Source organism: Amblyomma mixtum, chromosome 6, assembly GCF_055824585.1.
Source record: "Amblyomma mixtum isolate Tamu chromosome 6, ASM5582458v1, whole genome shotgun sequence".
Lineage (NCBI taxonomy): Eukaryota > Metazoa > Arthropoda > Arachnida > Ixodida > Ixodidae > Amblyomma > Amblyomma mixtum.
This window is the reverse complement of record NC_143017.1, coordinates 36,329,304-36,356,598: the sequence shown is the minus strand read 5'-3', so window position 1 is coordinate 36,356,598 and position 27,295 is coordinate 36,329,304.

The window sequence follows — 27,295 nt, the reverse complement described above, 5'->3', positions numbered from 1 at the left end:
GCATGCTTGTGGCCCTAAGATGTGGCGGCTAGACAGTCGGGACGGCCTGGACACGTTTTAATGTGCAGCGCCCGGCAGCAGCGGACTCCCGAGGGGGACCACACAGAAGAGACGACGAAGAAGCCCTGCCCGCCACCATGGCTAAGGCTAGCCAGAATAGCGGGGAAGGCAGTTCGGCCGGGAGACGGCGCCACGAGAGTGCCCACAGCCGGCCCTGTCACTACATATGCGCGTGACGCTATCGCCCGAGCAGACGCCGCCCGCCAGGTTGCTCGTCACATGCTCTCCGCCTCCCAAGAGGCTCAAAAACACCGCTACGATGGCCTGCACCGTGATGTGCGCTACCCTGCCGCATCTCTCGTATTGCTGTGGCTCCCCTCCCGCCGTGTGGGGTTATGTGAAAAACTTCTGCCACGCTACAGAGGTCCGTATCGTGTATTACGGGCAGTGACCGACGTAACGTATGAAATCACGCCGCTGCACCCAAAGTCGACGCCCGCCCCACTGACATCTGAAGTCGTTCATGTGGCTCGCCTCAAGCCCTATCACCCACCCTCGACATCGCACGCCTAACACGCACCGGGACGTTGCCTTCAGCCGAGGGGGATATTGTTACCGGTGAACTGGTTACTAAATAAGTGAACGAATCGTGAACGAAGAAGTGGCAGTGCGCTGGACGACGACGACGTTGACAGTGGGTAGCTGGGCCCTCGGAGTCTGAGCTGAGTGCTGGCCATCTCACAGCAACCGCCAATATAGACTTACCGCCGTAACATCCCCGTAACAATATTTATTATTCACCTATTTTTTTTCCTCTTTTCCTTAGGTGTGCCACTTCAAGGAATTTACTCGGTCTAAACATCTAAAAAAATAAGGCCTGTGCAGAACTTTATTATTCGCCTTCATCTTCCACTTCGTCTTCCACTTCCACTTCGTCGTAGCAATACTGACGTTACATTCCTCCTCCGACGGTTGCTAAAAAAGGCGAGTCGCTCAACACCCAAAATTTCAAAAGAAGTTCAAGCCACATTGCATGCTTTTGGGCATCCTCCTTTAATGCGGGAGGAGGAAGGTTCACTTCCCAGTGCCACCGGGTATCCACCGGAGATACAATGATTACAAGTGCTCTCGGCCTGTTGCAAGGTTTATGTGGGGTGAAATGCTTGAGAAATGAGTGTTTGATCCAGCCTTCTATATGTGAAAAGACCTCGTGCTAAGGCGCTCTTTGCCTAAAGTTGCTCTTGGGCAATGGAAATTCTTCATCATCATTTCGCCATCCAAAGAAAAAAAAAGAATTCGCGCTGCTCACAGCTCGCATCATTTTATAGCAGGACTTTGCTGTCCGCATTTATCCGCCCCCCACCTCACGCTTATAAACGGGCAAAAAAAGAAACATGTGTAATCCAAAGCTAGTATTATTTTTACGATTGTTCGGGCACGAAAAATGGAGAAAGTACTCGCAGCGGTGGCTGTGAAGCTTTGGCGTTGGGCTGCTTATTACAAGGTCGCGGGTTCGATCTCGTCCGTGGTGCTCGTATTTCGTTGGAGAAGAAACGCAGAAATGCTCATCTGCTGTGATTCAGAGCGCGTTAAACAACCCTAGATTGGATAGGTTCATAAATTAAACCGGGGCTCAAGATTACGGACTTTTCATAGTCTGGACGGCTTGTAGAGGGTGACACCCAACAGTATTCACATTTCGCCACATGTGGAATGCATACTGATAAACAGGAGCGCAGTAATGTTCAGACACGAAAACAACTATTGAGGCTTCATCGCAAGCGTTGACCTGCGATTTTTCTGAGATTTCTGTTTAGAGGGTGCTCCTATATAATTTCTCTCGTCGCTTTATCACTGCACTTGCTTCGCCTCGTAGTCTTTGAACGGCGAAGATTATGCTTTTACATCCTACACGCTCTCTACTATGCGCATTTAGGAGTCCCAAAGATGGGTTTTGGAAGTTCACGTTGCTGCAACTTGGTAGTCAATCGCCGTCCAGTTTGATAGATGGGGCGGCGGGGACATTAATACAGAATAATGAAATCAAGAAAACGAAATTTCCTTCGCAGTGAAGATAGTTTTCTTGTTGTTTCCTTGTTCAAGAATGAGTTTCACTTACGCCAGAGGCCATCACCCTGCGCAAACAGGGCAGCTTTTTCGGGGCCGACAGTAGCACGTCCAACCAGCTTCTCTTCCTGTCGCGCTCAGATTGTTAGGAGGCACTGCTGCTTTGCGCCATAAAATTTATGGTTCTTACCAACACTACCTATAAAGCATTCATTTTCGCACTAAGATCATTTATGCCATGAAGCTCACCCCCCACACAAGTGGCCTCGCGCTGTGCTTTCCTTCAAAAAAAGCCATAGGAATATTGCTTCAGGCAGGAATCCATTGGGCGAGAGAATAACCTCTTCTAAGCGAATGAAACCAGTTGCAGTAGGTACAAAAATAAAAGATTTCAATGCCGTCAATCCAAAAAATACCCCTCGTTCTCCTCGCCAAAAAAAAGAAATTGCCAATAAGTTGATTATCTAAAGCACAGACACGCATTGAAACATGGCGTTACAGGTACTGGGCTTCATTCTTCTGAACTAATGTGCACCCTTTAGTAACCTGCCAGCTTTCATGAATGCCCTCCATCCTCGTCGTTCCTTTTTTTCTGGTCTGACATCTTCACGCGCCAGTGCTTCCTTTGTTATAGCGGAGCTCCGTTGACAGGAGGTGTCAGATCTAGCGGTGCGTTCGCAGCAGCTGAGCGTGAATGCCCTCGGCGAAGATAGGAAGACGCTCTGTAATCCATTTGCCCGCCAGCTCCTCTTGCGCTGGCGCTAGCTAGTCACTCAGGTTTGCAGCGAACCATTTAGTGGTGGAGGTGTCTGGTAGGCCCTGTAAATTGGCACGCGTCAATGGGATCAGCGCCGGTTGTGCAAGACCCGGAACACTACGCTTTTCCCTATCCCTGTCCTGGTCCCTCTGTCGACCGCTGCCGATGCTGCTTCGTACTCTAGCGAGTGTGGGCTCAAGTCAGAGGCGCGTTGTCCATCCTTCCTCCACAATTTTTGTGTTTTGGGACGCACACGAGTAGCGAGATGAGAGATGTGCGCCATTCTTGCACTTTCACGGCATCGATCTCCCCGATTTCCTGTTATCATTCATTCTTGGCCATTGAGTTTGGCGAGCATAGAACAGCATTGCTCGCGGAAATACGTATATTCCAAGTATATTCCAAGTATATATTGCCACACTTATTTTAGACACTCTACCGGCGCCCCCGTGCGGTCTCTCTTCGTACTTTGTCGCGCGCCGGACTTCGTCCTCTTCTCCTCGGTTCTAGGGTCGGTCGGCTGCACTCTGCCCAGTGTGCTTGCCAAGTACTGTTCTGCCAGGGAGAACGTACTACCGGCGTCCGGTGACAATATTCCAAGTATATTCCAAGGTTAGTAATGTATGCGGCACAGTGCGACCTTACTTTGCTTATGCACACCTGCATATTTTGACGTCGTTTCTATTCACTGGCTGTTTCTGTTCTCTTTTATATTTCTAAGAAAGGTCACGCAGACAATGCTTTCTGCCTTCTTACACGCTATTCGCGTTAGGGTACTAAAGAAAAGGCCGAGGGAACAGCGAATTCAACTCAGCCGACTTTTCTGCGGATGGCACGTTGAGAACGTCAACCCGCCTTTTAAAATACACATAAATGCAATCTGAAAGGGCTGCAGTTACGTGACTTCTGAGGTAACCGGGCCGCGTTTAATTCGTCGTAATTAAGTCACGTATAGTTTTGCGCACTGAAAAACTTTTAGCAGAATTTACGTATCATTCACATCACATTCGCAGGAGAAGCAAGAAAAAAAGTAGAAAGTGCGCTGGTTTTCCTTAATAGAACAATTCACTTCTGCTAGAAAGCCAAACCCAAATGGCCTCAGGCAGAGGGGCGTCCTGTAAAACGGCAGAGTCCCTTGTACAGGGAGAGTTTCCATCTCTGCTTGTCCTGAAAACCCAGCGTATCAATCACCCAAGCATTCCTCCCTTCGCGGGCTGTCGCTGTCCAGCGGATTCGTTCCTCAGGTTTTTTTCCCCGTTGGCGACATTGAAATGCACAGTGTGCGTGCATGAAGCCATACAGTATAGAATCAATTTTCCCTCACAACTAAGCCTCTTTTTTCGTGGTGGCCCGCACAATAATTCTTCAAGCCCTGCAGGAAAGAAAACATGAGATCTGAGAAATTTCGAAACCAGCATGCAATGCGCTCTTTACTCTTTCTTTACATTTCTTTACTTTCTCTTTTTAAAAGACAACCGTCGTAGGCGTTGCCGCCGGCAATCCATTTCTGCCGGAACGCAGTGATAGAAAGAAGCTTTCCTGTAGAGCGTCTTCTTTCCATTCGATTGGCTGGAGGGATCATCAGAAAGAAAGCTAAGCTGTGCATCTTTGTAAAAACTCTTTGTATGTCGCAACATCTTAAGAGGAGGGCCGAGGGGATACATGTAGGCAACCGCAACGTCAAGCATTTCTTGCAGTCTGCACTGCCGCTTCGTTCATACAGAGCGTGGTGTTGTACAGAACTTTCGCAATAGAGGAGAGATGGAGGGCGGAAACCTGCGAGGTTGGAAGGGGCTGTCATAAATAACAGTAGTCGAGACAAAGAAGGGGAGCAACCGAGAAAGGCAAGCCAATGCAAACCAAGCCTAGTGTTCCCAAACTGGACAGCGGAAAAAGCAGCAGCCCCACTACGAAAACGGCTTCGAGAGTTAGTGGGGCGGTGGTGAGGAGGAAATGAGGAGGAGGTCACACGAAATGCAAGCCTCCAACCCAGAAGTGTGCGTGTGTGTGTGTGTGGGGGGGTGGGTATCGGTTTCGGTCACTCGGCAGCTTAACAGTACATCTTTGGACTGTGTCGGATAGAGCGCAAAGACTATTTGTTGCATTCAGCGCAGCCGGTTTTTTGAAACCCAAACCAGAGTTGCGGAAAAGCTCACTCTCGAAATTAGTTGCTGCTGTAGCTTTGGTTGGGTGGAAGCTTTTAAAGAACGCATCATTTGAAATGCACTCTGAGCACGCGTGTCTAGAGTGGAGCGGAGTGGAGCGGTATGAACAAAATGTAAGTTTTACGCTACCGCTCATTTTGGGACATGGCGCATGGTCTCCTGCCACTTGTAAGTTTATACTGTTGCTCTCGAACCTAAGCATTGCCGGTAATGGCTGATAACTTCTCCAAAATGTCTTTCACACAGCACCACTCGAGCGCTGAATACAAGCCCGCTCATGGGAGCACATATCCACTTAATTTAGTGGTTGGTTGGTTGGTTGGTTCTCGGCTGCTGGCCCGAAAGACGCGGGTTCGATCCCGGCCGCGGCGGCTGAATTTCTTTGGAGGAGAAATTCGAGGCCCGTGTACTGTGCGATGTCAGTGCACGTTAAAGAACCCCAGGTGGTCGAAATTTCCGGAGCCCTCCACTACGGCGTCTCTCATAGCCTTAGTCGCTTTGGGACGTTAAACCCTATAAACCAACCAACCAACCACTTAATTTAGTAAAAGTTCAGTTCATTACGGCACGATTTATCAACACAAGAAAACTCAAGACGGGCGCTTAGACGGGCGCAGAGAAAAAAACAATAGTAATAGGTCTTTCTTCACATTATTTTACATGATGCAGGGAATTTGCAGAAAAAGATGCTGAAAGCCAGCTCGACAGGGTCGCAGGCCCCCTTCACTAGCAGTTCGCACAGTCAACGAAAGATAAGATGAACAGCAACTCTGTCACAGCAAAAAAAAAATGCAAAAACACCAGCCGAAAAACAAAGACGTAAAAGGTAGACAACAAGAGTAGTCTGAAATAATAATGCACTTTGCTTTTTTATAGCCCTCACATCCTTTTTTTTGTATTTCCGCAGTTGAATATTATGTGGTGAGGAACGACCAACTTGGCCAGCAGCGGGCTGTTGTAAACTACACATGCATCCAGAGCACGTCAGAGTCTGCGGTAGCGCCAGGTTGCCGCTTGTCATGAGCATTATCGATCCCTATCACGCTTCTGCGTCACATGTGTCACGACCACAAAGCATGATTTGTAGCGTATACGGCACCGCAGGCCTCTGTGCTAACCTTTAAGGAGCCTGGTTCCTTCTGCCAAGCTCGCCCGTAGCGTTCAGTACATCCGCGCGGTTTCAGAACCTGCACACTTTGCTCACTGAAAGGTCAACGAACACACAAGACAGGACAACTTCTTGTACGCGCCAGACTACTAGCTACGGACGCCACGAGTCCCGATTGCTTGTCCCCCGATGAGACCTTCTTGCCAGCATTCGCCTAGCCTCTCCCCCGCCCCCCCCCCTCCTCTGCCCCCAGAATAATTTATGCTAGCGACCACTAGAGGCACTGCTGTCTTTGGGGCATCCGAAGATGCTTTGTGGCTATAATTGAACGGGGCCCGGCACCGATATAATCCGACTCGCTATGAACGCATGTGTACGCAATTGGTGCGTCCCTACTGAAAAATCCGGTATGAATTTTAAACCGGAACCGCATACCGGGTTATTGTACAGGATTTGCGATACCGGATTACTGGAATATCCTGTATAAAACAGGAAAGTCCTGTATAATACAGGACTCTCCTGTTTTGTACAGGATACTCCGGAATCGCAAATCCTGTACAATAACCCGGTATGCGGTTCCGGTTTAAAATTCATACCGGAATACAGGACAGTCCTGTATTAAACAGGCTAGGCCCGTATTATACAGGAGGGCCCTGTATCACAGGACAAAGGCAGAATAAAATGCTTCAAATATATCCCACTTGGACTAAATCTGCCCAAAAACTGGGGCCATAAGTGTACATGCCAAATGCTGAAATATACAGAGCCTCAGAAACTGGTAATCTGCGATTATCAGCAACTCGCATTGCAGTCGATGTGCCATTGTGTTATTTGCTCCCACCTTTTACCAAAGTATTGGTAGCTTGGTGAGTATTATAATGCATCAAAAACTCCAAAAGATGTTTATTTTTTCCGCATGTCTTGAACCAGCTCACTAAGGTAATAATTTAACCCTTTGCGACGATCTACCGGCGCTGGGGTCTCTACAGGGTGCTGGCCAATGAAGTAGTCAAAAGCACCTGCAGAAAAGAAAATATGATTGGTAGTACATAATGCCCCCAGCTTATCATTTAATTGCGCACTGACACACAACATAATGCATTGAGCACTGTGACATGCAACTTACGGCCAATGGCTTGTAGCTTTTCAGGGGTCATTGGCTTTCTGCCCACTGTGGAGGCTTCTGACTTCAGGTTCCAATGGCAAGCTTGCCCTGTAACGCCCCTTTCCAGGAGTTGTGGAGTCGTCCAAAGGCTGCGTCTTTACAGAAACGCGAATCTTTGGGTGCCACCATAACTGCTGCGCACGTTGCCGAAGGAATAAAAATTCCATTCCCGAGGTGGACCTGTATGCAATAACAAATGCATACCCCAGTAGCACAAACGGGGCTCTGAATTGCGGGCCCCCGTGGGCCCAGACAAGCCACAGACAAGCCAGGCGTCTCAAGACGCCAGGCCCTGAGCATTGGCAATGCTCAGTATCGTGAATGCACCTCCCGCCTTCCATATTTGAATCAATAATGTATTGAAAATCTGCGTCGTAACATTGTTGGTGTGTAAACAGGTTGCTCAGACGATTGCGATGCTTGCGTGGTCATCCTCCATTATTTACGGCACATACCGCAGCATCGATGCGATGCGTGATGTTTGTTCAAGGTCTTGAGCCGCTCCCCCTCAGGACGCTTATCAATGATTGCTCTCGCACGTATACACCATGTGCCTCTGTAAAGAAATAATACACACTATAAAACTAATTTTAGTCGTGCTATCATGAAGGACAAGCAATTTCGGTATGTAACTGAAAGAAAATTTTGCGCTATTTCGTCCCTCTACGCTGTGCAGTCTACAAAGTTTTAGTTAAAAAGACACTGAACAGTTAGAACGTTTCTGTTGACGCCGAGCATATAACCGAGACGGAGGCAGTACTTAAAAAGCAGGGTGATTTAAAATGCGTACATACGTGCTAGCAGCACGACGTCGCCGTCATAAAATCCGCCTTCCACCGGTCAAATGTTCACCACCGGCCTCCACCGGTCAAATATTCACCACTCATGTCTTTCGGAGCGAAGTCATTCATCACTGAGACAAGGATGATAGGGTTCCACCATATTTGCACTGGACGTACGCATGAAAGGCGATGTCATCTTTGATCATGGATTGATCAAGGCAACACGAAGAGAGGCGCAAAAAATTGTATAACACAAATTCAACGCCAACGAGCGAGTGCCAGCGTGTTTTCCCAGCTACCTTCATCCCTTGACACTCAACCCAGCCGCAGGAGAGAAGTAAAAACCTGGGGCGCTATGCCGGAAGGCCCGAGTTTGGCGCTCGCCCGAGTTTCATCCGAGTTTGCGATGACGGCAGTCAGTGAACGAAGATAGCGCGGAACGTGCGCAGGCAGCGGACAATAAAATGTAGAGATAAAGCCACGTAAAGGCGATACAAGCGCACCCTGCGCGCCTGTTTCACACTTCAAACACAATACACTGCGCAATACCAGGCCGCAGCGCTACCTGAAGTTATCAGCGCAATATCAGCAATCGCGAAATCGTGACTTCTCTGCTATCTATCTGCACACTCGCCGCTAGCTGTTTGACACGCCTTTTCGGGCGCGTCAAAGGCGTGCCTTCTCTTTCAGGCTCCATCTGTCTCTCCATTTCCGAAGACGAACAGTGCGCACTAGGTGCACTCTTGTATCAACCCTTTCTCTTCTCTCGAATACGTTAAAAAGGCAACAGACAATATTATGAACATTTTGTTCATTTCCAAATGTATTTTAAAATCTGAATCCAATGAAGCGTTGTTGAAAAGCATAGCTTTAGGAAAATAACAAAGATTTGACACTTTCTGCCGCTAGAGGCGATAGTAAGGCCATTGCTTGCAGCGTGGCTTGCATACGAGCTAGAGCGGCAGCCCACCGTGTCGAAAACGAGAGAGCTCCTGCGCTGACACGCCGCCGGTAGCGCTGCCTTCGACTGGAAAGACTGGGCAACTACTACACGCTGAATCTGTCTTATTTTTCGGCCATTGCGATAATATATTTTATTGTGTCTTATATTAAAATATAACAGTCATGCATCTTCTGGCTTGCATTATAAACAAAAGCAAAAAACAACTTCACTGCTCCCCCGCGTCACTGCTGCTCTCTGCAGGGACCTCTGGTGGAGCTCTCCGCTGCTACGGCCGCTGCCGCACCCCGCTATGGCCAACCATTGCTTTTAGTACGCTCTTGGCAAATCTCAGCGGTTGAAATTGGCCGTGCGAGCGGCTGTGATGCGGTGTGAGAAAAAAAATTGCGGTTTGGCTGTATTCAATGATTCATTACGTATGCCTGTTGCGTGTGACGCCTCTTTAGTGCACTGCGGATACGAAGAGCGTGCTACCCAGCGACACAACTCATCCTATGTCATCAGACGCTGACTAAAAGCTGTGAAGGGGGTGGCGCGCGTATCTGCGTAGTATTTGTTAACGTCGCGCACTTCAAGGTTTTGCGGACTGATTTGGTCACTAACGTCGATCGCCGTTGTATACCGCAGGGACATCGCATTAATATCATTCGGGCGGGTGAGGGATCCTGTTTGTAATAATGGAATCGGACTTATAACAGAGAAAGGTGTTACGGTTGTGAAGTACGCATTGCTTGCGTGCTGGATATTACAAACACTTTATTGCACTGGGTCTGGAGCAGCGATCGTTTGTCGATCCCAGATGCGTTTGACACATTGATGCTGAGCTTTATCACCGATGAAAGGACGGCCAAGCCAAACACCTGTGATGCGATGTTGTTGGAGTAGGACGTGCTCCAAGCATCGGTTCGTCGTCGTGCTCCGTGTTTGACGCCTTGCAAGCAGGTGTGACGCGCCTTCAGCGTTGTACTGTGTCTTACGTATAGTTGCAACAGGCTATAGTGTTGTGCAATCTTGGTATGCGAGCGAAGAAATCGGCGGCTTTCGCCACGTTGCGTGTCCTTCGCAGAGGTGCTTAGATTTATCAGCGATGACGTCCGTTTTGCCAGTTATATTTCGATGGTCAACATCGTCGATGTCTGTCAGAAATCAGCACAGCCGCGCAGCATACCTGTAGCCGGCAGGGATGTTGGGAGTGGCCAACCCATAGCGCGTACGCCTATAATTTATGTACGGCACGCCGGGGGCGTGACCAATGGTTTTGATTGACAGGTGAACTCGGAGCTAAACTCGTGAACGGTGAAGTGCCCCGAATTCATCTCGGGACTGTCATGGCGGCAGCAGCAGCAGCCTGGGTAATCGGTTCCTCTGACGGCAAATGTCAGTACGGTCGGCTGGACCCGTTTACTGCCTTGGCCGACGACGAATTCCAGCGACATTTTCGCCTCTCCAAAAAATCGGTACGATGGTTGTGTAAATAGTTAGGCGACGACCCACGCCTGCGGAGAGTGCATACCGGGCTTCATTCGCTTTCGGTCGAAGAGCAAGTCCTCTGCGCCCTCCGGTTCTTCGCGACCGGGAGCTTCCAGGGGAGCGTCGGCGCAGACCGCTTTATTGGACGCCAATAAAGCACTGTGAGCCGCTGGGTGAGGGACGTCTCCAACGCGCTTATCGACGCGGCTGTGCAGAAGCGGTGGCTCGCTTTGCCCACGACTGCGGCCGAGCGTGCGTATGTTGAGGAGCGTTTCCTTCTGCGCGGCGGCATCACAGACGTCGTGGGATGCTTCCACGGGACCTACATTGGCGTAAAGGCCCCTTCGAAGTCCAGCCTTGACATGGTGAAGGCCAACTATTTCTCGAGGAAGGCACATTATGCATTGAACATTGCAATCAGTAAAAAATAATTGTTCTCGCCAAGCCCTTTGGGCTACTCTACAGCACAGTGCCAAAGTCGGTCCCAGACTCTTTTGGTGAAGACTGGATCAGCCGCTAACCGGTTCCACAGAAAAATTCATAACATGCCAGGTACCTTAAGAGAGGCCCACAAAAAAAAATAAAAGATGCCCAGGCTTAGCTTGGTTAAGCCAAGAATGCGTTGCATATTGCGCGGTCTTTTTTTTTTTTTGAGGGCGAGGCATTGCTTGGCGGCACTCGATTTTCTCGGCAAGACGTCACGCGCCGGCGCAGCGCTCCTAGCGGGAGGAGCGGGAGTCAGGTGGTGGCTGCGGCCGCGCGCTACCGCGCGATTTGGGGCCCAGCTTTTCCTCCGTGACGTCACGCGCCGGCGCAGCGCCCCTAGCGGGAGGAGCGGGAGTCAGGTGGTGGCTGCGGCCGCGCGCGACCGCGCGAGTTGGGGCCCAGCTTTTCCTCCGGCTGTCGTGACGTCACGTCACGTGGTTGCGCTCAAGGTCAATGGTGGCTGCCCGGCCGCGCCCAAGGGCTGAACTGAGTGATTGCAATATGCAACCAATAAAAGTGGGCTCCTCGGCAACGGCGAAATCGAAAGTTGCAGATGGCCACTTGTTAATCGGGCCACTGCAGAGCAGTCACCACTGTGCTAATTAAGTAAATCCGACGAATGAATGTCATCTTTCGCACAAACCTCTCACTTGCATCGAAAAAATATAGTCACAATGCTGCAAAATCGGGAAGATAACCGCCACTGCTGACCAAAAGCCGGTGCGAGCTCATTGACAACGAATTTCGGACAGCTCACATTAACGCGGTATGCATGTAATGAGCAGATGCATGCAGTTCATTTCAGAACACGGAATAATATTCAAGGGATTCTGAAAAAAACGAGTTTTCTCATTCAACTCACGCGAAATTCAACTTGAGATGAAAAAAAATGTGAGATAAAAAAGTTTCACCATGCGGGATTTGAACCCACGCGCTCCCATTACCTGTCGACTCTCCGGAGCGACGCGTTAGACCACAGCGCGGAGTGATACACCTCTCTTTATATTTTTTTGCGGACTACTTCCGTAGCCTTCACAGCGTTGCACATGTACCTCGTCGCCATTGGCGGTCAGCTGATGACGGGCGTTGGTAGCGTTCCCTCGCGGTACAAAGCAAAATTTAATAATGCATAAATCACTCCAAAGCGCTTTAAATCCAAATCTTGCACACTATAAAATGCTTATAAAGGTGTATTAAGTTCATTATAAAATTCAACAAACCTCGTTTGTCTAATTGCACACGCAGTGCACTTGGTGGAGCGACACACAAATGAAATGTGCACCGGCGGTTGGCTCACGTGACCCGTTCTTTGTAGACCGCCCAAGAAGCCGATGAGGTGGCGCCGATGTGACGATAAAGCATGGAATATATCCAGATAACCCAATGAAGTTGGAGGCGTGACGAGGGTGGGATTTCGTCTTGCTACCATTAGTTCACTCATCTGAGGGCGTCGCCAGAGCTCGGGAAGATTCCGAGTTTCAGCAAACTCGGGCCTTCCAGCATAGCGCCCCTGTTCCAAACAAACGCAGGAAAGGCGGGGGGGGGGGGGGGGGGGGGCACTTTTGCAAAAAGTCACCGCGAAGCGGCCGGGGACAGTGAACAAGCAGAATCGGAACCTCCTCGCCACTTCATGGAAGTCGCGGGGAGCGTGGTCGGGACGGCGGCTTAAAATGTTCGGTCGTGGGTTGACAGACACAGAGGAGCCGAAGGGGAAGGAACAAAGCCCGATAGAAAAACCAGGAATGCGCAGGTTTTTTTTGTTGTGACGGACCCAGGAAAAGCAGAGAAGGCGGTGATGAGAGAAAAAAAAAAAGCTTTAAAGGGACACTGAGGAGAAATTGAAGTTGGCTTGTATCGACAGAATACCAGCTCCTGATTACAAAAACGCCACTCATACTGACAACAAAGCTCTTGTAACGTAGAAAAGAGCAAGAACCAAAATACAGGTATCGCCGCCACAGGCCAAACTCGCAAGTACAAGCGTGATGAGATCATAGAACAAAACAGTGTTGCTAGAACGAATGGTTGTAGCAACACCAGGAACCGAGAAACCATGCATCACTGAGGCGCAGCCAATGCATGCGCAAATCTCCTTGACGTCGCCAGATGGCGCCACTTGCCCGGCTGCTACGCGCGCTCCTGAAGCATCGGGACAAATTAGCGCCTGTTTTCCGGCGGTAGGCGGGCTCCCGGTATTCCGCTAGCGGTAACAAGGTACACGGTATGCTAAAGGTGTCTATTTGCGAGAACTTCGAGAACGAGATCCATCGTAACGCTGGCAAAACGCCAGTGCAAACGTAATCGAAGCGACTGTAGCGACGGCCGCAATAGCCGATAGATGCCTTCAACGTGCGGCCGGCGGTAGCTTTCTTTTCGGCTGCTGCTAGGCCGCACTGCTGGCAGCTAGAAATCACGGAGTCTGCGTTACGTCATGTGCACGTCATGTTTCACGTCTCTTAGTCCTCTGTCGTCATAGACGAATCCCAAGTTTGAATCAGAGCGGCGGGAAAAACTTTTTCAACTTCGAATCCAAATTTCTTAGAAATAAATGCATCTTTCGCTGCCGGCCAAGTGGCAACAAAGCCATGACATGCCGAACTATCGGATTTTACTATAAAAAAAATATTAATAGTGCTCTCCTCAGTGTCCCTTTAAAAAATTTGCGTAAAGACGGGTTACTCGTGTAAGGTTTCTACAGGTGGTTTTTGTTTTTATTTTGTTCTCTCGAGCGCTGTATCTTCTAGCTAGCACGAAGCGTCGCCCTTAAGGGAACACCGCAAGCTGCCGGCTCCGTTGAATTAACCTTTTCTTGTTCGTCGATAGAAATGTTCTGGGCGATTTGTGATTAGCATGCCTTCCTGATAAAGTGAAGGGTGCGGCCGCTCGGGATGGCACTTGGACAAGTTGCGTTATCAATGGGCAATCACTTGACGAAGAAGAAGTGCAAAGAATTCCTGCACGAAAACCAAGAATTTTCTTTCTTCATCGATGCGTCGCTACAGACTGCCGCTAGCGAACATTAAAAAAGCTGCTGCAATGAACGCGACAGTAACAAACCTTTTGGAGCCTCTGGCGCAGTCACCGGAGGCTCGCCATGTTCATCAGCCAGTCGTGAAGTTCTGCACTGTGAAATCCAGAGTAATCTGCGCAGGACTTACGAAGGCTGCTGGCGGATATATACTAGCCGTGTGCCCGCACACAGCCGCCCTGACTTTGTCAGGGTGCTGCACGGGAAGCCAATATGGCGGTTGCCCTCAAATCACCAAATCATGCACAAACTGCATGTTTTGCCACTGCGAAGCTCACGCTTAGCCCTTTTCTTTTCCTAGCCCTTTCAACAAAACCGTGTATGTGTTGATTATCGAACTTATGCGCGCGCTGCCCCCCCCCTTTCCCCTAAAAAATATCTGCTGGCGTACAACAGTCAATCTGCAGACCAAGCACCGCGGCACATATCGCTCTGAATACAGGCTGGTATGTCCGGTTTGAGCTCCGTACCGGACTAGTCTGTCCGGTTTGAGCTCCGTACCGGACTGGTCTGTCCGATTTGAGCTTCGAACCGGGAATGGACTGTCCGGTATGAGCTCCGTACCGGAGCGGTCTGTCCGGTTTGGGATCGATACCGGACCGGTATGAACCGGTATAGCCATCAAACCGGACGGGTCTCGCCGGTATGAGAGTGATACCGGACCGGTATGAAACCGATATGTTCCGGTAAAATCCGGTTTGCCGCGATACCGGATTTTTCAATAGGGGTATGGTATGGATCAGTACCGACTTGTCCAAATTTCCATCCTGGTGCGCATGTGTTTATCCTCTTCTTGTGCCGTTATCGATGCACTGCTGTTCACTTCGTTTGGCTATCTATGATTCGCGTGTGACCATCTGCGGTACCTAGGTGCCCGCGCTACTCGAACTGGTGCAAAATTCACAAAGGATCCGAAACAGTGAACAGGGACCCCAGTTCGAACTGCGGGGGACCACATAGTTTTCGGAAGACTTCATTGTGGGACCAGCTTATTGGTATTCTGCAGGCAACAGGCGCTGTGACAGACTTCCAGGAAGCACGGGTCACGTTCTTAAACAAGCAGGCTGAGCAACGCTCCGAAACTCAGGATGACCACAGCGACTCTCTAGGTATCGGCGGGAACAACCTCACTGTGGCACTACGGTGCAGTGTCCTGGCACTCGTGAGGATCGTTTTATTCCACGACTACGAGGGCATGGGGGACGGCCATTCCCCTGCTGCTGGAGAATGAAGGGGTATAGAGAATAATAGAAGGGCATGGAGTTAACTAGGCAGTCTCCAGTTTGCAGCGCTGCATCCAGGGTTACTCGTTCACCGTCAAATCGAGGGCAGCCATATGGTCGGTGAAGAAATGTCTTTTCGCACCTGCAGTGCTTATACGCTATACATTTTTCTGCGTTCTCGTTCAACCATATGACGGTTGCGTGAGTGTCGTCCTCACGAACTTCGCAGAACGAATTTCAGCGCCTCGTGGGAGGCACGGCTATCGCCTCCCCTATTATGATTTGTTGTCAGGTTTGTGCGCCTTTGGCGTGAGCCAGTATTGCGACGTTCGAATATTATACGTTCTTCACTCCGTCAGCATAGACCCGGCCGTTCCACCGGTTCAAAAGTCCTTTCGAACCTCTTAGCAAACCTTGCAGGTGGCTTCGCCGTGTGCTCGGAAGTAGGCAGCACTCCAGTCGCCAAATACCGCATTACCCACCGACGAGGGTACGCGGCCTGCCTTGCATCCCCCACACCGTGTTTTCCGGAAGGAATTACAAGCCATTAGAGGTATGACCGCCGAAATGCTTGCAGATTGTGTCATTCCTATATGTACAAGCACTTGGACATCGCCATTGGTCCTTGCCGAAAATGAGAGGAATATATTGCGCCACTGTGCCGAATAAAGGATACTTAATAATTATGTGACCAAAAATGACATGTAACCATTGCCAAGGGCCGATTGCTCGCTAGACCGACTACGGGACGCTAGATGCTTCTCGTCACTTGATCTAAAAAGCGGATACTCATGTATAGATATGATGTAGTGAGACAGGGAGCAGAGGCTTTGACAACCCCCTACGGCGTGCACGAGTTCACGGTGCCACCGTTTAGCCTGTGCTCAGCGTCGGCATGGTGCAAAAGCATGACGGACATCGTTATATCAGGTTTGAAGCTGCACTCCTTCCTGTTCTAACCGAACAATTTCGTTATATTTTAACCGTCTTTCACCAGCATTTGGGGCGGTTTCACATTGAGCTGCATTGTGGTTTCCCTACTGCTTCTATTTCTGCTGGTTGTGAGAGCCTAGTGCAAAAGAAAAAGAAAAGAATGCGGAGGACAATGGAAAGAAAGATAAAACACTCAGGTGGTTCCGTATCTGCATAAGATATCCCACAACCTGAAGAAAACTGTCGTTCTGCACCATGCAAGGTGTCAAAAATTTTCCCGCTCATAACTGCAAAGAAAAAGGCGCCGTGCAATATTAAGCACGTCAGAAAGTTCGCAGAAAGTGTTACAAAGTTTGCTTGTAGTATTCCCTTGTCTTGCAAAAAACTGCATTTGGCCAAGCAGCGCGTTGTTTTAACGAATGAGCGCTAAAACGCTCCAATCTTGTAAATTATGGAATCAGCGATCATATTGCAGTACATTGTTGGATTTTAAAATGTGAACCACTGTTTAACAAAGCGCATTTACTAGGGTTTTATCGATAAGGCTGGTGACAAGTGCATCACCACGCATTCACTGTGATTGCTTGAGAATTAAATAGCTTTTTTTGGAGGAATGTGATGAGTTTTTACGTCACGAGTACTGAATTTATTTAAACATCAAATTTTTTCACATAAAATCAGATAAAAGTGCAGCACCGTCCTGTCTTGTTTGTTCCTGGTCTTCCGTGTGCGTTTTTTTACGCTGGTAGTCATATTTACGCTGCTAATCTTTTACGCTGAATTATGCATTTCGATGAACACGCTGAAACTAGTGTATATGACACACTGATCCCACCAACGCTGGAATTGGTGGGATACTGATAGAGTTCGGATACTGAGCAGAACAGGTAATCAGGTACGCCAGTCGTGCGCTTATGTGCTCAGAGCCCAGCTGTTGTACAACAGAGGAAGAAAGTTTTGGAGATAATATGAGTCATCACCAAGTTCGGATCATACTTCTACGGGGGAACGTTCAGAGTAGTCAGTAAGTACCACAGCTTATGCAGGGTGGCTATCATCAATGGCTCTTCAGGATGATTAGCTAGAGGATCCTTGGGTTGAAACAATATGACGTCAGAGTCCTCTACCACTCGGGGTGCAGGCATCAGGATACAAATTGTCTATGGCATGACCAATCACATTGTGTCCGGCAAATACCGCCAATAAAGTTTCTTTTTCTAGAGCTATCAATTCAACCGAAATGGCACAGCTTCTGAGCATAGACTCAGAGTAAGCGTCGCTCAACGTTTACCTGAAAGGCACTGATGCTCGCATTACGCGTTCCTTTCTTCGCTGGCTGCCGACCTTCGGTCTTCGCAGAAAGGTTTCTTAAGAAATCAAACGTTTTCAGCTTTATCCTGTGTGTTCCGACATACACAGCGCTGTTTAAGCACATGTGTCTGGGTACACACCAAGACAAATCACGCTGGCCGGCCGCATTCTTCGCTAAACTGCGTGAGCGGAGCTGCCCGTCTTCCCACTCCCCGGCTGCTGCTGACAAAAGGGGTTTCCGCATGTCAAACAATATTCCGAATGCGACATTCTCCCGTGCATTTTCGTCTTCCATCTCTCGCTGTTATCTCTCCGCGGTCCGATGCAGCAGCGCGGGCCATCATCGCTTTTCCGAGTCGCTTTTTCTAAGCAGTAGGGTACGCCCGGACACTGTCGTCAAGATATACGTTGCAGTTGATGCCGGCACAGACATGCAGGCAGACAGATGATGGCGTGCAGTAAGGAGCAAAACCGCAGCAAGGCACGCGGTAAAGCAGGCAGGGGCTGAAGCGCATCATAGAACCCGGAGATGAAAATGCCAGAGGGCCAGGAAGATTAGACACGACAGCAAAGTATGGTAGCTGAGCCGCACTGGAAGGTTCTGCCGTTTTCTCTCGCGCCCAGAGCCAACAGGAGCGTAGTCTAGCCGCTGCGAGAGACTTTGGGTTGTCTACTGCATTTTTTTTTCCTCGCTCTCGTTACTTTGTCTGTCATCCTTCATTTCCTTGCTCTATTTGGCCTTTCAGTCCTGCCAGCTCTACTTCTGCTTCACTCAAAGCAAAGCAGCTGTATTGGAATAGACGGCTAGCGAGGATTATCTCTTCATTTAGATCGGACTGTATTAAATAAATTAACTTGGGTTTACTTCGTCGCCTAGCAAAAGTGGCTCTTCTTTTGCTTTACTAAAGCGAGATGCTTACCGTTCTCTTCACACCAACACCCCACCGATGTCAGGTGTCACGAAATTCGCGATTGTCGAAAGAGGTCCCATGACCTTGGGACGTCATCAGAACCTGCCCCCCAAGATGTGACCAACCTAGTTTCCAGACAACAACCTAGAAAGTGAATCGAAATAAAAATAATAATAATAATGCATGCAAAAGGAGGTACCGTCACAGCATAATGGATCCGTCACTGCAACTAGCAGTCCTAATATGGGTGTTGGCGTACCGACGAGTTCAAAGAAGCCGAGGCAAACACGCATAGAAGCTCCAATGAAAGTTCAGAGAAATGTGAAATCTAATGATTCTGCATTCCACTCTGGAGGTAACTGAAACATCCCCCTTTTTTTTCGTTTACTGTGCGGGGGGTCAGCAGAGGCTGGATATCTTTCGCAGCCTCGAATTATCCAGCTCTGGCCTGGACGGATCCGAAGTGCAAAAACGTGAGTAAAATTTACCGGGGTCCTAGGATAAGGACTACAATTTCGGCGCTCTCTCGAACATTTTCTTCGAATAAAAGTTCTTCCTTTCCTTCGCTGGTCTGAACCCATTGCATAGGCTGTGTATAAACAACAAAAAGCTTTTCGCTCCCGAATTTCAAACAGCTTGTTATTTTTCTTAGCAATTATGTAAGACGGAGCGTTGTATCAAGCGTGATATCTGCAACAATGACATAATGATGACTGATATGGATGCCTCCGGCTGGCATGAAATTGATGTGTACAACATGAACATAGAGTGTAGTTTTTGCCAAGAAGCATTGTTTCAAAGCAACCAAGTCACGTGTCCGCAGCTCTGAACTACGGGTGTCTCTCGTATAGCGCGTGCAGCTCCAGGACGTAGAACCCGAGATGCCATGCCAGCAACATCGCACGTCGCACCATCTATCACAAAAATTAGGCGTTACCTTGCGTTGACACTGCGGAAGATCCTGTTGACATCACCTTTCGCGCATTTTTGCTGGCAATGTAGCCCTTACGTATAGCGGTGCCATCAATTCGACACCGAATTCTGAGATAAAAGTTGACTCGCGGGAAATATGTATTGCTGTACCTCCACCGCCACTCGAGGGAACCTGTGATTATCCAGCGTGCGATAGCCATGTCGTCGGGCCATATCAGCTGTCGTCCTAACTTTTATAACCGAAAATTAGGCCGTTGTTGTGATGGCACCATAAGGTGCGTCCCTTGACTTATACTTATTTTTTGACGATTGGCAGGCCACAACATTCAGGTCTGGTTCTGTTTTCTTTGTAGCTATGGTTCGTTTAGAGACACGTTACTGAACGCAGCCCTTGTCGGCCTGCAGAGCATTCTAGTTATCTAAAGCCTCAATTATCAGCTTCTGTTTGCAATAGAAGGGGACAAAAGTGGCTACTACTGCTAAGAATGCAGTCGCAAAATGGCGAGCAATGAATGCTCTTTATTTCATTGCAAGAGAGGGTTCGTGCGCTGCCATTATAGAATTTGTTCATTAGGTTAAAACACTTGGCGTATGTTTACACGAAACCTTGCCAGTGAAAACTCGTGGTATGTTATAATAAAGATGCCCAAATAAGCTGAAATTTTAGCAAAATTCCACTCGTTCATACTGCAAGCTATCAAACTGCACCTTTGTAGAGCCTTCTTTCTTTTAGATATAGGCAATTATTTTTTTTTTTGTTTCGGGAAAAACATCTCTTGCTGATCAAAATCGCTTACATATCCTAAAAACATTCTCGTTCATATTGCAGGTGCCGGCCCGCTAGCCCATGGAGGTGATGATTTTATGGGGCTTAATTTAGCATGTTTTTGATTGGATTTGATTTATTTGTTTCCTTTCTGATACAGAAAGAGGAGCAAGAGCAAAAGGCGGAACGCCTGACGATGGCTCTTGCCCCTCATACAGTTTGACACAAACAGTCATTTAAAATAGATTTATACGAAAAGTTCCACACCAAGGTCTTCGGGGGGAAATAAGAAAAAGTCACAGCACTGAGGGAAAAAAAGGGTAAATAAATTATGCGAGAAAAAAAAAACGCGTATGTAGCAAACAATAGACCGTACATGCCAACACAGAATACTTAGTACAAAGAAGCCCAAGCAAGTACACAATTCTGAACATGGTTGTTGCAAGTTTAGCAACAGATTAGCAACATCATAATAGCAACACACAACAACCAGCAAGGTTCAAAACGATAATGCACTCCCAGAAAATAAAACTATGGACAGAAACATCGCAGATTAATTGAATTCTAAGTGATTTTCGAGCAGCAGAGCTTTAAGCGTGTTCTTAGAGACATTAGCACTCAGATCTGTTAATTCTTGTATTTTGTTCAGAAGGTTAGCTGTTTGATATTCAATAAGTTGTCGTCCATAATTCGTCCTTACTTTGGGTGGCCGTAATGTTTCCCTACGGAGTGAGTACGCAGGAGCTGCACTAGAGTTTCGTACACTGTAAAGCTTCGCTTTCGTTATGTACTGAAATAATTTGAAATAATAAACTTGATTGGACTTTAACATTTTATATTTCAGGAAAAGCGGTCTTGTACGCAGTAATTCTGGTGGGCCGTAATATTGCTCAAATATTCTTAACACCTTTTTTGCAGACTAATTAATATTGTGTAGTTATGACTTGTAGTGGTACCCCAGACTAAAGCACAGTAGGAAAGCTTGGAATAAAAGAGTGAGTAATAAAGAACAGTCCGTAACCATTGAGGGATGAGTGGGAAAATCTTAAAGAAGCAGCCAATTGCTTTACTAAGGTCAGCTATCAGGCTGTTGACATGAGAATTCCATGATAAGCTTTCCTCAAACCACACTCCTAAAAATTTCTGGGCTTTGACTTGAGCTATTCCTTTACCATCAAACAAAGTATCTATGGCAGAGTTCCTAGGCTTGTTTAGTGGTGCAAACAACATGTATTTGGTTTTCTCAATGTTCAAGCATAATATATTTGTGCTTAACCAAGTAGACAAGTGGAGCCAATAGTTATTGACAGCATGTTCAATTTCCGGGAGTGAATGGCTAGAGAAAAAGACGTTGGTATCATCTGCATACATGATTAGTTTTGGGGTATAAGGAATAGAGCATAAATCATTTATGTATGTTATGAACAGCAAGGGCCCGAGAAAAGATCCCTGTGGAACGCCTCTTTTAACTGCCAGAACTGGAGATGTATATTTATTAAAACTGACATATTGATAGCGGTATGACAGATAGCTTTTTATTAATTCTAGAGGTATTCCGCGGATCCCATGCCTGTTCAATTTAACTAGGAGGACATCGTGACACACAGAATCAAATGCTTTGCGTAGATCTAGAAATAGTCCAAGCGTATATTGTCTTCGTTCAAAATTTGTTATTATCTCATTCTTTATGTTAAGCAGGGCTGATTCTGTATATTTGTTTTTTTGAAATCCGTACTGCATATGACTGATTACATGATATTTATCGAAAAAGTTTTGTATCCTGATGTTGATTGCATTTTCAAAAAGTTTAGACAGGATCTGCAGGACTGAAATTGGTCGGTAGTTATTCAAAGCATAGCTGTTCCCACCCTTAAAAATCGGAGTTACGCGTGGTATCTTTAATCGATCTGGAAACACACCGATCTCGAACATACAATTAATGATATGAGCCAGAGAAATAGATATTAAATCAGCTACATATTTTATTGGTCCACATGAAATGCCGTCATAGCCAGCAGCTGTATTGTTTTTTAGAGTATTAATTATTCCTTTCACTTCAGGCGGTGTCACGGGAGTTAACATAATCGAATGTGCAAGGTCAGCGCAACAAGTTGCGGGGCTATTTTTTAAAACGAAAGCTTTACTACTTGCACTTTCAGCCTTTGGCGTGGCGCGGCGGTGCCACCACCACCGGCGCCTAACGCCTGCGCTCTCCGCTAGGAGCGCAATAGGTGCTTTGTGACGTCACGCCGAAGAGAAGGGCGACCGACTCGCGCCGTTGCAAGCCGCGGCGGTGCCACCACGGCGTGCCCTCCGCGATCGAAGCGCGCTTTTAAGGCGGAAGCCTTTAATGCCTCATTGTTGTAAGCAGGAGCTGTCGACAGAAATGTCACGCTTTTCAATTGGTCGAAACGGTCGTGACGTCACAGTGCGCGAATTTAAAACGGGGCCAATTGTACTTTGGCTACTAACCATGCAACCAATTAAAGGGATCGTTTAGTGATGCTCCAAGTAAGTTTGACTGAGTTTAATTAATTCCCTACTTAACCAATTAGTCACAATGGCAGTTAATTAATGTACCAACAAAATGTGCAGTGAACAATCGCGTAGCAGAAGGCAGCACTCAGGCTTTCGCCTTTCACCAGTTTAGCCGCTAAAGTTCCTCGTAATTTTGAGCAACGGCGCGCGCCGCCGCCGGAGCAGATCGCGGCGGCCACGACTACGGGAGCCTAACTCCTGCGTTCTCCGCTAGAGGCGCGATTGTGGCGTTACGCTGAAGAGATTTAGGCTCGACTCAGTTGACAGAATACCAGCTCCTGATTACAAAAACGCCATTCATACAGACAACAAAGCTCCTGTAACATAGAAAAGAGCAAGAACCAAAATACAGGTATCGCCGCCACAGGCCAAACTCGCAAATACAAGCTTCATGGCGTCATAGGACAAAACAGTGTCGCTAGAACCTATAGTTCTAGCAACACTAGGACACGAGAAGCTACGAATCACTGAGGCGCAGCAAATGCATGCGCAAATCTCCTTGACGTTGCCAGATGGCGCCACGTACACGATAGCTACGCGCACTCCTGCAGCGCCGGGACCAATCAGCGCTTGCTCTCAGCGGTATGGGGGCTCCCGGTATTCCGCTAACGGTAACAAGGTACACGGTATGCTAAAGGCGTCTATTTGCGAGAACTTCGTTGACGACTTCGAGAACGGGATCCATTGTAACGCTGGCAAAACGCCGGTGCAAATGTAAACGAAGCGACGGCCGCAATAGCCGATAGATGCCTTCAACGTGCGGCCGGCGGTAGCTTTCTTTTCGGCTGCTGCTGGGCCGCACTGCTGGCCACCAGAAATCACGGAGCCTGCGTTACGTCATGTGAATGTCATGTTTCACGTCACTTAGTTCTGTGTCGTCATAGCAGAATCCCAAGTTTGAATCAGAGCGGCGGGAAAAACTATTTCAACTTCGAATCCAAATTTCTTAGAAATAAATGCATCTTTCGCTGCCGGCCAAGTGGCAACAAAGCCATGAAATGCCGAACTATCGGATTTTGCTATAAAAAAAATATTAATAGAGCTCTCCTCAGTGTCGGTTTAACATTGCTTCGCGGCGATGCCGCCTACCACTAGGGAGGCTCGTCGTAATGCGCGTAAAAGAGAGCGGCGAGCTAGAGAGACAGAGGAAGAGCGTGAAACAAGACTCGCTAAGCGACGTGCCCAGTATGCGGCTCGGCGAGAACGTGCGAGCTACAGAGATTAGCCAAGTGATCACCACAGCAGCACCAAGGTATACAACAAGTTTCACACAAGCACCACAACAGCACGACTACCATGTGAGCGAGGGCGTAGCCAGGGGTATTGCTTTCGCGATTTCCCGGCTTAACCAAGTTGAGCCACAGCCATTTTCTGTTTTGTGTTAGGATCGGTACTTTCAGAGCAAGAAACAAAGTAGTTATTCATGGCGATTGCTGCTGCACAGCCAGACAAAATGCCATTAGGTGTCGTAATATGAAAGTCTACACACGGTTTCTGTTGATTGGTTAGATTTCTAACTTCATTCCATATTTTTCGGGGATTGCTTCTTATTTCAGAAAATAGTTGTTCATAATACTGAGTTCTTGCTTGTTTTACCAGCGAGTTAACCATATTTCTATATTTCCTGTAGTCAGTAAATTCGGTTGGGTCACGACTTTTAACGAAGGCGTGGTACATCTTATTCTTTCTATTTATCATTTTATATATAAATTTGCTGATCCATGGTTTCCTTATTTTTTTACTGTGCCGCTTCTGTGTCTTTACTGGAAAAGACTGATCGTAGCACCATATAAGTTTATCGAAAAACGCGTCATACGCCTTGTTCGGATCTTTTTCACTTAGAACAGGTTGCCAGTCGGTGGTACTGATAAGACAGCGAAAGATTTCCAGAGCACGTTCATTTATAATACGCAACTCTTTAATTTCTCTTTCTTTATTTTTAAAGTGCGCAAGTGGAATGGAACAAAACGTTGGCAGGTGGTCACTTATATCTACTGATAATAACCCAGAAAGACTGCCGGGGGGATGCATATTACTTATACAGATATCTAGTAGCGTGGCCGAGTCTGCCGTGAGTCGGGTCGCTTTTGTAACAAGGTTCACACATGCAGAAGAATTTATCAGTTCGTTCAGTTGCCTTGACGGTTGGTTGTCAGAAAGCATGTCAATATTCACATCACCCATGATTGCAAAGGGAAGCCCTGCACTACTGAGATAATGAAGAACAGCTTCAATGTGCTCAAAAAAGTGTAATTTGTTTCCTGCTGGTGGCCTATAGACTACTACAATCACAGCTCCATCTAAGCGCACCGTGAGGCATTGAACATCATTTGTAATCATTGAAAACTGCGATATGACCTCATGTTTTTGTGACTGCAGGACGTACACGGCCACACCACCTCCCTTATTTGGCATGTACTTTACCTATACTTACATGCATAGGTAACAAGATATACAGATAACTTTTTAATAGTCAGAAAAAATTAGAACCTTTAGCAGACTTTACCAGGCCAAAATTTGTACGTAAAACGTGTTTCCCAGACGTCTAGAAAATCCCGTGTTTACGGGTTAGTTTCGGTCATCAAATGATACGTCTATCTATACGAACATTATTGAACAACCTTCAACAGAATCGAATCGCAGTCAACCTCATAAGCATCTCCCAAGTTTAGCTTGTCGTGTCTGAGCAAAAATCAGGCAGCTGAAGTGGATAAAGACTGCCCATACAATTAATTGCCATTTTCATGTTAAACCTATTGCCCTTAACACTATACATGTGTGCTCTGCGTTGAGATTAAGAATCATTTCATTCTGCTTTGAGTATATATAAGCTACATTTTATTGAACTGCATCAATTGTGCAAAACCCGCTATTGTTTCCTTTTATTTAATTATTGTTCACTTTGTTGTGCGAAATCAAAGAGTGCTTCTTTTAGTAGGATGAACAGCTGTTGTCCGAGTACGTCATGAAGAAAAACGGCTGGAACGCAATCGAATTTTTTTGCTTGACTTCACAATCGAGCTTCCATTGTTTTGTCACAAAAAATGAAAGTAATTTTAATATGAATATCAATTTGTTTGGTTTCGATTTCGTTACATACCAAAGAACCGCCGCGGGACATGGGCCCTCAGATATTTTCTGAAGGCGCAGCAGTTTGAAAGCTCCAGCTTGGAACCACAGGAGTAGGTTAAAAACAACAAACTTGATATTTTGTACATTATAGCGCTGCCAGACGTACAACGGAAGAAGGACGAGACACTCAGGGTGCTAACAACTTTAATATCAAAACAGGGCTATCCGCAAGTTTTATACAGTACCGAAGACGCCAGTAATTCTAGGGCACATCCGCAAATCAAGGCAAAAAGCGATAACACCAGAAGAAACAGGGGAAGCGCACAAGTGCACATTGAACCCACACAGCACAGAAGCAAGAAAACACAAGAGGGATTGACCCATTCTGTTCGACCAGGTATCAGGCACGCCGCTGAGTATACAAAACCCAAAAAATGGCAGTGAAGGGGACAGGGGGAATGAGATACTAACAACACTTCGCCGGCAGTCTTGTGCGGCTTGGGGATGACAAAGGAAAAAGATAAAAACTTGATATGATTTAATGGAATCCATAGCCAAACTCTCCCGATTCCTGCAAACATGCGCGTTCGCCCAGCAGCGTAAAAGGTGTGATTTTAGGTACAACTGCACTTGAACACTCGAGAAGTATATGGAGGCTATGTGAAGTCAGGCGTTAGGAGAGGTCTTAAATTGTTCTCCTCGGTCATCTGGAGCATAAAGAGACAAGCCTACCTGATTGTTATTTAAACCCTGATTGCTGCTTATATGTCCTTGTTCGTTAACATCAATCATATCAATGAGAAATAAGATTAACAGAAAACGGCAACCCATAAGGCGCATGTCTCGTGAAAAAGCCAGTTACACATTCTTTGCATAAACAAACGGCTTGTTTAGAAGCTATGCTCAGTGAGTAGCCGTTGCAGGATAGGACAAATAAAGCGTAAAGATATGCGCTAACATAGCACCGACTACCCGTGACGATGTATTTGCGACTGCTCTTTTAACCCCAGCACAGTGGTTCGGGTGAAGTTTCCTTGTTTGTGGCGTTACGGGTCACAGACTACGGGCCTAATCTCGGAGATTGAAATTGCTTTCAAAACGGGCGTTTGTCGTGGCTAATAAACATTAAGATATAGGAACGAGTGTGCTCACAATTTCTGGATTCAGCCTGAAAGCAACAGTCAGAGCCATGCGGAACGTTTTCTTCGGAGAACCTTTTACAGAAATGAATGCTCTGCTACGAGAAGAATTCTATCGAGCGGACGCTCTACGTAAGAAATGACTTCCGCTTTATCCCTTTTTTACGGTACTGCCCCCTTCGGGTGAGATTGCAGAATTCCAGTACTATCCAAGCGGAGCAGTCAGTGGCATAACGCGCAACTTGGTCAAGCGTGGCCAAAGGTTAACTTAGCGCTTCAAGTTAGACTTGATACTGGTACTCCTGCGGAAACTAAAAGATTAATGTTTTTTTTTTCTAGCAACCTCGTTCATGCTGGAACAGAAAACCATGTTTTACCAATAAGACAAGGTGCGGTGTTTTAATTTTCAAGCCGGTTCATGCATATAATTTTCGAAGCCGCCGTCCCGTAGGCTGCGTCCCGATTTTGAAAGCTCCAAGG